Here is an 11,887-nt window from a genome sequence, read left to right as displayed (position 1 = left end):
GATTGATTAATTCCGTGAAAGGAATTGAGACTTCCAAATTCTTCACAATTTCCATAAACTTTCCAAGTTGGTCATCAAATTTGGGCTTGGCTTGACGACTTGGAAAAGGAAGTCTAATCACAATGGGCTCCTTATCCTTGACCTTGTCTTCATTTTTCTTTGAAATTTCTTCTTTTGATGATTCTCCATCCTTGGAGTTTTGCACAATTTCTTCCTTATCACTAGCTTCCACAACCTCATCTTCAACTTGCTTCTTCGGTGCTTCATACCTTGTACCACTTCTCAAGTGAATGGCACTAACCGTTTCATGTCTTGGGGGATTACTTTGAGGTGGTAATTGCCCCTTTTGTCTTTGTGAGCTTGAAGATGCTAGTTGAGTCAATTGGGTTTCCAACATCTTGGTGTGAGCTAGGATGTTGTTGATAGTGGTTTCCTTTGCTTGACTATCTTTTTGCATTTGGAGGACCGCTTTTTGAACATCAAAACCTTTGTCATTTTTGTGATTGTATGAATTTTGATTTTGGTAACCTTGGTTTTGGTTGTAAAAGGGTCTTTGATTTTGGTTTCTCATGGGAGGTGGGGTGTATGTTGTTTGAGGGTTTTGAACATTTTGGCTTTTGTATGAGAGATTTGGATGGAATTTGGTGTTCTCATTGTAATAGTTGGAATAAGGGGTACCACTCTTGTATGCTTGGAAAGCATTCACTTGTTCATTTGTTCCCCTACATTCACTTTGGTCATGTCCCAAAGTTCCACAATTCTCACATATCTCACTTGGGATTGATGAAGATGCCGTTATGGCATTAACATGATGCTTTGATGATTTTGAGGATTCTTCAAGTCTAGCCATAGCTTTTTCAAACTTCAAATTTATTGTATCAATGTGAACACTAAGTTGAGCACCCAATTGAGTAACGGAGTCCACTTCATGCTTTCCTCCTCTAGTAGCCTTGCGAGGTCTACTATATTGTGAGTTATGGACCGCCATTTCCTTAATTTTGTTCCATGTTTGATTGTCATCAACTTCGGTGAACATTCCATTTGATCCCATGTTGAGAATGTTCCTTGAATCTTCATATAGACCGTTCCAAAATTTTTGTACCAAGAACCACTCGCTCAGTCCATGATGAGGACATGAGCGACAAATTCCCTTGAACCGCTCCCAAGCTTCATACAAAGATTCTTCATCCCTTTGCTTAAAACCCGTAATTTGAGCTCTTAGTATGTTAGTCTTTTGTGGTGGGTATAATTTTTTGTAGAAAGCTAGAGCCAACTTCTTCCAAGAATCAATTCCGAGAGTGGCCTTATCAAGGCCCTTCAACCATTGTTTCGCAGTGCCAATTAGAGAAAAAGGAAATAAGACCCATCGAATTTGGTCTTGAGGTTACACTGGTTTGAGAAATCGCATCACAATAGTCACAAAAGGTTTCCATATGAGAATGAGGGTCTTCACTAGGCATCCCCCCAAATTGGCTCCTTTCGACTAATTGGATAAAGGCGGATTTGGCAATAAAATTTCCGGTCAAATGTTGTGGTGTGGGAGTACCATTGGGTAGGTTCTCCTCGGTGGGTACGGAATGTGATGAAAACTTAGGCATTGTGGGTTGATTTTGTGTGGTATTTTGTATTGGGTTCTCCTCACCTTCTCTTGCAAAAGGGGTTATGAACTCAATGTTTGGTTGAATATCTACAACCTCACTAATACCTTTCAAATTTCTCCTAGCAAGTCTTCTATTGGTTGTCAAGGTTCTTTCAATTTCACGATCAAAAGGTAACAAATCACCTTGTGACCTTCTAGACATGCAAAATATCAAACAACTCGAAAATAGTTAGAACAAACCTTGAGGAGTTTTACTTCCTAAAGGCAAAGAAAGACACAACTAATAACAATATAAGAAAATCTAAATCAAGATAACACCGTCCCCGGCAACGGCGCCATTTTTGGTTGGACTATATTTTTCGGTAACTTGTCGTTAGGAGCACCTAGACCAAAACACAATTTATAACTTCACAAACAACTCTACAATTAGTAAAGAGGCAAGTAAAGGTTGGATCCCAAGGGACGGGAATTGAGATGAGATTTCTATTGAAACTAGTGGTGTCTTAGGGGTGTCACAATTTGGGTTGATGTAGAAGGTCACAAAACTAAATAGCAATGAAAATAAACAAGCAAGATGAACTAAAAGGGTTGTAAACAATTGATAAAAAGCACTAGGGTATCATGGGGTCATAGGGGAATCATGGGAATTGATCATACAAACATGTTCTCAAATTATAAGCAAGCAATTATTGTTGTGATGGATTGAGTTGGGTTATATCTTACAATCCTAGGAAAGTTTGGGTCCCGGAGCGGAATCGATTAGATTGTACAACACCTACAAGTCGACTTAGTCTTCCTTACTCAACAACATGCATGGTCTAATGAGATTCGAGTTGGTTTATGTCTTACAAGTCTCATTGAAAAGATAGGTGATGGGTAAAAAAGGCAAGGATTCATAGGCTCACATTTCATCAAACATAATATGTGCATGAGTTGAGATCAAAACAAGCAAGCAAATAAACTATGAAAGCATATTAATTTAAGCATGAATCATTCCCCATGTTGGTTTCCCCTAATTCCCCATTAACCCTAGCTAGGTCACTACTCACTCATTATCATGTTGATCATGCTAGCAAGGTTGTCAATCATACCAACAAAGTAAAACATGATGAATAAATGAAAGTAATTAACAATAATTAAAAAGGGATTAAGAGAATTATACCTACTAATGATTCCAATAACAAAGCAAAGAATAAAAGAAGTACTTGATGCTTGATTGAGAGGTTGTCAATCTCCCAATAATAACCCAAATAATCTTCAATTACCCAAAATAAAGGATGAACAAAAGAGAGATTAAGGAAATAAAACTTGTATTAAAACTTGATTAATTGTTGATTACAAAACTAAAGAGAGATTTGATTGATATTAACTACTCTAAGAATTGATAAGAAGAACATGCTCTTCTAATTAGACTAATGGGGTATTTATAGTGGAAATTAGGTGGATGCATTAGGGTTAACTAAGGGTTAAACTAGTAATTACACTTTTGAGATTTGAACAGGGAAACACCGGTATTTTTCGAAGGATGGGCGTCTTTCATTGAAGCTTGAAGAAACGAAATCTTGCTGTCTTGGAATCCGTGCGTCTTAGGTACGGGACGGCCGGATTCAGCAGTGTCTGCCCGGGCGTCTTCAAGGGAATTCGGGCGTCTTCTGGGCTTGCTACCCGGGCGTCTTTGAGAGAAGAAGGCCGGATTGTGGAGGTGGAGGACGGGCGTCTTCCAGTCAATCCGCACCTATTGCTGGACAGCTTTACTTCTTTCTTCTTTTCTTCCTTTCCTTCATAAAATCCTTGGGGATTTCCTCGGGGATGCAAGGATCTTTTCGCGCCATTGCCCATCTACTATAGTATGTATAAAGGCCTTCTAATCTTGTCTCTCCTTGATGCTTGGTCATTGAATTTAATCAATTTAGTCTCATTTTGCCATGAAAATGCAAGGTTTGCACTCCTTTCCTACCAAGGACACAAAACCTCAAAGAATATGCAAAACAAAGAACTAAAGACAATAAATGACCCAAATATGCACTAAAAAGCATGGGAACAAGGCTAATTCGGGGACTAAATATGCGCTAATTATGGTCACATAACATACATGTCAACATGAATGGCTTGATATTAGAAGGCAACAAATGCATTTATCATGCAAGTCAACGTGGATAACTTGATAACTATAGAATATAATATGAAAGTACACCTGACTAAGTCAACATGAGAATAATAAATAAACATGTCTTAGGAACACACAAACATAGAATACCATATGAGACCATAGACATAACTTGGTCAACACGAGCACGAATTCCAATGGCAAATGACATATGCAAGTAACCAAAACCAAGCAAGACCTTTACTACTCTTAAACTCAATTCTCACTCAATTCCTCCCGGTAGGATGATAATAATATGTACGGTCCTAGTCTAAACCTCGCGCCAGATTCTCGGGATAAACGTTTCCCGATTCGACAAACGATAAACATATCGCATCCGAGACTCGAAAAATGGCCCACAAAACCTGACCAAAGGCCGAGTAATCTCAAGTTGGAAACATGGCCCACACAACCTCACCAAAGCCCAACATGAGACAGAAGAGTAATCTCACTTTGGAAACATGGCCCACACAACCTGACTAAAGGCCCAAAAGGAGGCGGGTAGACAATGAGTTAACCAAATCTCGGCAGGACGGCACGAGAGAGGCGTAAACACATGTCAAGCAAGTATAAGAGACATAATAGCATTTCCATAAGAAAACGACTCAACACAAGTGGACACTCAAGATAGGTATTTCACACTTGAAACTTGATAAGGAACCGACAATGAGTAATTAAGAACTCAAATGTGACATATACAATACCATTTCATTCTTATGTAGCATAAATAAATGTTATATTTCATATTTATATGTCACTTGAGCTTAAAATGAAACAAGCAATAACAAATGAATTAAGTGATATGAAACACATGGCAAAACGTAAACAAATGAATAAGAACTCTAATATGAAGTATATAGCATCATTTCAAATCTTTCTATCATGAATAAACATTTTATTTCACATTTACATATTACTGGAACAAAGTATAAATAACCAATAACAAATGAATTAAGTAATACAAAATACGAGACAACACGTAAATAAATGAATAAGAACTCAAATATGAAATGTATGTAGCATCATTTCATACTTTTCTATCATGAATAAAGATTTTATTTCACATTTACATGTTACTTGAACAAAGTATAAACAAATGATAACAAATGAATTAAGTAACACGAAACACGAGGCAAAATGTAAACAAACTAAACCCGAGACGTATGTAGGCATAGGGCTAGTCACAAAGTCAAACATGGGTCATGATATGAATAATAAGCACCAACAACAATCATACACAGAGGGTATGCATTTATCGAACTTGAAACGGTAAAACGGGAGCCATTTACTCATACGGACACCGAATCGAGTGATTCAACTGGCTAAACCACTTAGTTTTTCGACGCTGATCTAACTGTCAAAGTTTCAGGGTTGCTGGAGGTTGTCCCCATGAGAGAATCCTCATCCCGGCCGGTATGGGTTGCTTTGTCCCGGTGGGACAGTTTTCATACCGGTGGGACGGCTGGGGAGGGACCAAAGAGCCAAGGATGGACTCCATACCGACCAGGGACATCCTTTATGCCCGGTGGGATAGCTTTAGGTGTGATGGAGAAGGCTAGGGACGAGCTTGGGATGGATTCGTTTGAGTCGGGATTCGTTCTAAGCTCGTTCCACCCATTTCATACACAAGTGGGACGATCTTTAAACATGCTTTTTTACCCAATTAAACAAGATAATTTCCAACATAACTTTTCTAATTAATTAACATAACTTGTAATTAAAACATGAAATTCATATAACTTAAGGCGAAATTTAATAAGCAAACTATTTCTCATCCAACATCACCCAATTGTTCCCATATCAAACACTTCGAACTAATTATCCTATAACATAATTAAGACATGTTAATTAAAGAATATATGAGACGAATTTCACTAATTAACACATGTAAACATCAAATTTTACCTAATTGAAGATAATTATAACAATGGACTCAAAACTTTACATACAAGTTTAAGACAACTCCAAATAATAATTATCCAAGTGAGAAACATTCATTAAGATATAAAGCTACTGACTTTATCAATAAAAAGACTAATCTTTCACAAATAAAGCACATAATTGATATAATACCGAGTAACCTATCACCGTTACCTTTTAGCTCTTCAAATCCTCAATATGCCAAGACCGTGTCTTCAAAGCATGCTTCCTCAACAACAACTTCAAGAAAGGAGTGAAATATTCTAACCCTAGAAAGACGGTATTTTTGAAAGACAAAGAAAGAATGTATCTTACTTACTTAGAAGGAAGGAGGGCAAGACATAGGGAAGAATGGTGCGAAAATGGTGGGATTTGCTTGAGAAATGAAGGAGATATGTTGATTTTGAGACTAGATCTAAACATTGATTTTAATGGAGGTCTTAAAGAAGGAGAAAATCTGAAATATTAGAAGGAGGGAGATGAAGTGCTCATGTCTCATACAAGGAGACCTAATAATATGACCCAACTTGACATGGCTTGACCCACGACTCAAATGACTCGGGTTTTACTCGGATTTCGTATAGAATCCAATCCTAACCTCTATTTGGGCAACATGGTAGAGATTCTTACCCAACTATACTAAAAACACGATTTTAATAAAATAAACCTAATAAAATAATTAATCAATAAATAAAACTATTTAAATTATTAAATTAAAAATTCGCGGGTGTTACAATCACCCCACCTTCAAAAAGTTTCGTCCTCGAAACTTGAAAGTAGAAAACGAAAAGTTGTAAAGATAAAGTCGGATTTTGAAAGTCGACAAGAAAAACATTTACAAGGTTTGGTATCTTAAAATTTTGAATCCTTTCAAAAGTTTCAAAAAGAATTTCCAAAAAGCACAAGTTTTTCATCAAAGGAACGCAAGAGTTCTTGTTGCACATTCAAGAACACCAACATTCCAAATCAAAGAAAGGCCAAAGACAAAACCATACGCCAGTAAGCATAGATCAAGTTATTAAACGTCTTGAATAACGAGTCCTAATATCAAATCAATGTTAAAACCAATTAAATGTGATAATCCATTTCAAATTTTCTAAAACATGCCAAATTGAAAGCGAACTTTCATTTTAAAACTTTTTAAATAAGTTATGTTTTGCAAAAGTAACACAAAATTTTAACAATGAACCCAAAATGGTAACTCAAATTGGTTAGAAATTGCACAAAAAGGAAAGCAACATAGGCATCACAAATACAAATCACGATAAAGAAATCTAAACTCAATAAACAAAAAGGACTATGTCAAACTTTTAGGTGAAGAAAGGCAAGATAGAGTCAACAAGGAGGTTAAAGAACATAGAGTTTTATAAGCCACTAGCTTCAATCTCAAATGAGAAGCACAACGAAACGAGTAAAATGGGCATGAACGAAAATGCTTATGGTCAAAGAGGAGGGAAAAACTAGGCAACATGGAAACACCACACACTCAAATCACAAACAACAACATCATCCTAAACGGTTCCTCAAATATCCTTAGAAAACCAAATCTTAAAACCACATTACCTCCATTGATTTCCTCAATACAACTTACGTTACTTTACATCTAAACTATTGAATGAAACAAAGCACTCCAATACAATAGGGATTCAACAACTCCCAATCGTGAAACATCTATCAATGACTTCCACAAAAACAAAACCAAACCACTAACAAAGCTACACTCATATCCAACTAGCGTCGAATCACAACACCAATTTATATATGATCATCAACATTCTAAAGGTGTTTTCTTCCAAGCTCACATCATAAACTTTACTCTATGATTACTCCTAAAGTAACAACGCTCAACCTACCAAACTTTCAAATCCCAAATACAATTAACAAGGTCAAGGTTAAGTTCCATAACCTAAGTAACATATACAACTCAAACCTTACACAAAGAATTCCACCAACCAATCACACCCACTTTATGTCAAGCAACTAGGCATTAAATTCACCAAGGTACATCTCACTACACTACCCAAGCCTTTCTAAAAACACAACCTCCCAAAGCAAGGGTTAGGAGTCAACCACAAACAAACTCCTCAAAGCCAAATTATCCAACTAAGGTTAATATCCCACAAAAGAAAGAGGGCTGTCTACAAGGCATCGTAAGAGGAGAAGCAATAACAAAGGATAAGTTGGGAGGGTACAAAAGTATCCTCCAAGGCAAAGCAAAACAGAGTTTATAAGAAAGATAAGCATCAAGTGGTAAAGAATAAGGCAAGGTACACAAAGAACGAGAAATATCTTCGAGGGAGTAGAAGCATTCTTCACAAGGTTGAAAAAATCTTCTACTTTCGGCACTAGGCACCAAGACTTGATCATCACACGAGAAAGCTCGTGGTTTATCGATCTAAGGGCACAATTGTAATACTACGGTTTTATGTGCTGTTGGGTACTCTATCGAGTAAAGCTTACTCTATCGAGTACGCGTGTTTTGGCGTTCTGGACAGTGTTCTGTCTGTTGGGTACTAAATCGAGTAGGGGCAACTCGATCGAGTAGGGGCCACTCAATCAAGTACCTCACTTACTCGATCGAGTTCGTCGGTTCTTACTGGTTTTTAGCCGGGTTTTGATAGCATCGCGAGATTGGTATATAAAGGATTTTTATCAGTTTCTTTTTACTTTTTACCCTATTCTAAATATTTTACACAAGAGATCAAGTTACGTAGCTTTCTCTCTCACATTGCTATCAAATCCATAGGGCTAGTGTTGTCGGATTCCAGAGTTCTTTATACCGTTGAGACCGTTGCATTGTGGGTAAGATTCTAGTAAAGTTTTTATGTTGTTTCGTTAGCTTTGGTTTAAACCCTAATTAGGTAATTTAGGGGGTTTGGGAGTATTGTTGGTATTAGGTTGTTATTGTATGATTGTATGTTGATAGGAGGTGATTTCGTAGAGGAGCGTTTCTGATCTGCTGTTGTGTCGATTGTGGTGATTGCATTTCCAGCTAGGGTTTCCTACTCAGTTATTGTTTACATGAATATGAGATAGTTAATTGGTTGTTGATTGTTGGTTAATGGCATTTGTCTATATCGTAATTGAATTGGTATTATTTATGTTGTAGTTAGTTGTTGTTGTTTGTCTGTGGTTCGCGAGGTGCGCCCTTGGCTGAGTGAAGTCACTTGCGGGAGTGGCTTCATGCCCTTGATTTGCCCCTTGTGGAATCCGCCACAAAAGGGGATGTGAACATTAAGGAACATGGGTTTGCGCTCGATAAAGATGAGTGTGGCTTAGATGGGAACGGTTGCGGTCCCCCACTGGCAGTGTGGATTACCGGTTGCAGTCGTAATCTGGCAGGACTAGACCTTCAGACTAGTCAGGTGATTAGTGATGTGACGGTGTTGGAGAACTGTGTGTATTGTTGTTGTTGTATTATCTTATATTGTGTATGCAGTAACTGACCCCGTTTAATTGTTTTAAAGACTGTGGTGATCCATTCGGGGATGGTGAGCAGTTATTAAGAAAGTATGCTTTGGATGCACGAGAGATAGTTGGGCATGTGTCATCACCAGACTATTAGAAGTCTTCCGCTGTGTTATCGAACATTTCATTTACTTTTGTTGGTTTTTGGATTTGGAACAATGTATCTTACTTTACAGTTTTTGGAGGTTGATGTACTCACTTAAACTTTTGACTTAAAGCACGTTCTTTTATGGTCTATATTATATTCATTACCTCGGATAACCGAGATGGTATCCCTGTCATGCATTAGGTGGTCTGGGTAAGGCACCTTGGTGTATGGGGGTGTTACAACAAGAACCAATTATTGACAATCAGCAAACATATTAGAATCTAACAAGGAGCAATCACAACGTAGACTACCACCTTAGGTCCTTAAGTCTACCCATATCTTATTTATTATCCAAGGTCAAGTTAGAATTAAGTTTGGGGTACACGTGTGTGCGTCGGGAGCGTTGTAGCTCTAATACCAACTGTGAACCCCCGCGATTTTATGATAAATTAAATGTAAACTTGTTGCTGAAAAAAGCGAGATTTTAAAAACTTTGATATTAAAAACCGCGGAGTCACTATATAAACCAAAAGTTGAGTTTAAATAAAGCGTTTATACAAAATATAACTTAGCTAGGTGAGTGGGATCTTAATCTCTAAATAAAAACACAATTATAAAACTAAGTACGATCCTAAACTACAACGAGGAAGGTCAGTCGTTGTAAATACAATGCTCGCTAGCTCACACGTCTTCACCCCTAATAAGCAACACTATCACCTGTCATTTATGTAAACATGAAATCAACAGTCAGTGGGGAGTAACTCAAGGTTCTCCCAGCCATATTATATCAAAACAAACAAAGATAAGATCATAATTAAGACAAAGTATAATGAACACAAGATATAATTAACATGACAACAGAAAACAAGGAAAAAGATAGATCATACGTGTTAGCATGGATAACTTGACAGGTAAAGTAAGAATGAACATAGAGCACACATGTCAACATGAATAACTTGGTATAAGAAAGTAAGAATGAACAATGAGCATACATGTCAACATGAATGGCTTGATATTTGAAGGCAACAAAGGACATTTATCATGCAAGTCAACGTGGATAATTTGATAATCATAGAATACAATATGAAATTGTACACACGACTAAGTCAACATGAGAACAATAAATAAACATGTCTTAGGAACACATAAACATAGAATACCATATGAGATCATAGACATAACTTGGTCAACACAAGCACGAATTCCAATGGCAAATAATATATGCAAGTAACCAAAACCAAGCAAGACCTTTACTACTCTTAGACTCAATTCCTACTCAATTCGTCCTGGTAGGATGACGATAATATGTACGGTCCTAGTCTAAACCTGGTGCCAGACTCTCGAAATGAACGTTTCCCGATTCAACAAATGATAAACATATTGCATCCGAGACTCGCAACATAGCCCATACAACCTGACCAAAGGCCTAGTAATCTCAAGTTGGAAACATAGCCCACACAACCTGAACAAAGGCCCAACATGAGATGGAAGAGTATCCTCACTTTGGAAACATGGCCCACACAACCTGACCAAAGGCCCAAAAGGAGACAGATAGAGCATGAGTTAACCAATTATCAACAAGACGGCATGAGAGAGGCGTAAAGACATGTCAATAAGCAAGTATAAGAGGCATAATGAAATTTCCATATGAAAACGACTCAACACAAGTAGACACTCAAGATAGGTATTTCACACCTGAAACTTGATAAGGAATCGACAATGAGAAATTAAGAACTCAAATGTGACATATACAATACCATTTCATTCTTATGTAGCATAAATAAACATTATATTTCATATTTATATGTCACTTGAGCTTAAAATGAAACACGCAATAACAAATGAGTTAAGTGATACGAAATGCATGGCAAAAGGTAAACAAATGAATAAGAGCACAAATATGAAGTATATAGCATCATTTCATAATTTTCTATCATAAATAAATATTTTATTTCACATTTACATGTTACTCGAACAAAGTATAAATAGCTAATAACAAATGAATTAAGTAATATGAAACACGAGATAACACGTAAAAAAATGAATAAGAACTCAAATATGAAGTATATAGCATCATTTCATACTTTTCTATCATGAATAAGCATTTTTTTTTTTCACATTTACATGTTACTTGAACAAAGTATAAACAAACGATAACAAATGAATTAAGTAACACGAAACACGAGGCAAAACGTAAACAAATTAAACCCGAGTCAATGTAGGCATAGGACAAGTCACAAAGGCAAACACAGGTCATGATATGAATAATAAGCACAAACAACCATCATACACAAAGGGTATGCATTTATAGAACTTGAAACGGTAAAACGGGCACCATTTACTCATACAGACTCCGAATCGAGTGATTCAAGTGGCTAAACCACTTAAATTTTCGGTGCTGATCTAAATGACATAGTTTCAGGGGTTCTGGAGGTCATCCCGGTGGTATAATCCTCATCCCGGCCGGTACGGGTGGCTTTGTACCGGTGGGACAGTTTTCATACCGATGGGATGGCTGGGGAGGACCAAAAAGCCAAGGTTGGACTCCATCCCGACTAGGGACAGGCTTCATGCCGGTGGGACGGCTGTAGGCGTGATGGAGAAGGCTAGGGACGAGCTTGGGATGGATTCGTTTTAGTTGGGATTCGTTCTAAGCTCGTTCCAC

The 11,887-nt window shown here is 37.3% G+C and overlaps 1 non-coding gene across 1 annotated transcript; it reads left to right on the top strand.

The window, feature by feature from the left end:
• The first annotated feature begins 1,118 nt into the window (after nt 1–1,118).
• LOC141635662 (small nucleolar RNA R71) lies at nt 1,119–1,225 on the top strand. The gene has a single exon (XR_012540332.1). It is a non-coding gene; the product is annotated as a small nucleolar RNA R71 (small nucleolar RNA).
• The last annotated feature ends 10,662 nt before the right edge of the window (nt 1,226–11,887 follow it).

Source organism: Silene latifolia, chromosome Y (assembly GCF_048544455.1).
Source record: "Silene latifolia isolate original U9 population chromosome Y, ASM4854445v1, whole genome shotgun sequence".
Lineage (NCBI taxonomy): Eukaryota > Viridiplantae > Streptophyta > Magnoliopsida > Caryophyllales > Caryophyllaceae > Silene > Silene latifolia.
Note: the sequence above shows the minus strand (reverse complement) of the source record. Positions and strands in the feature narration are given on the sequence as shown.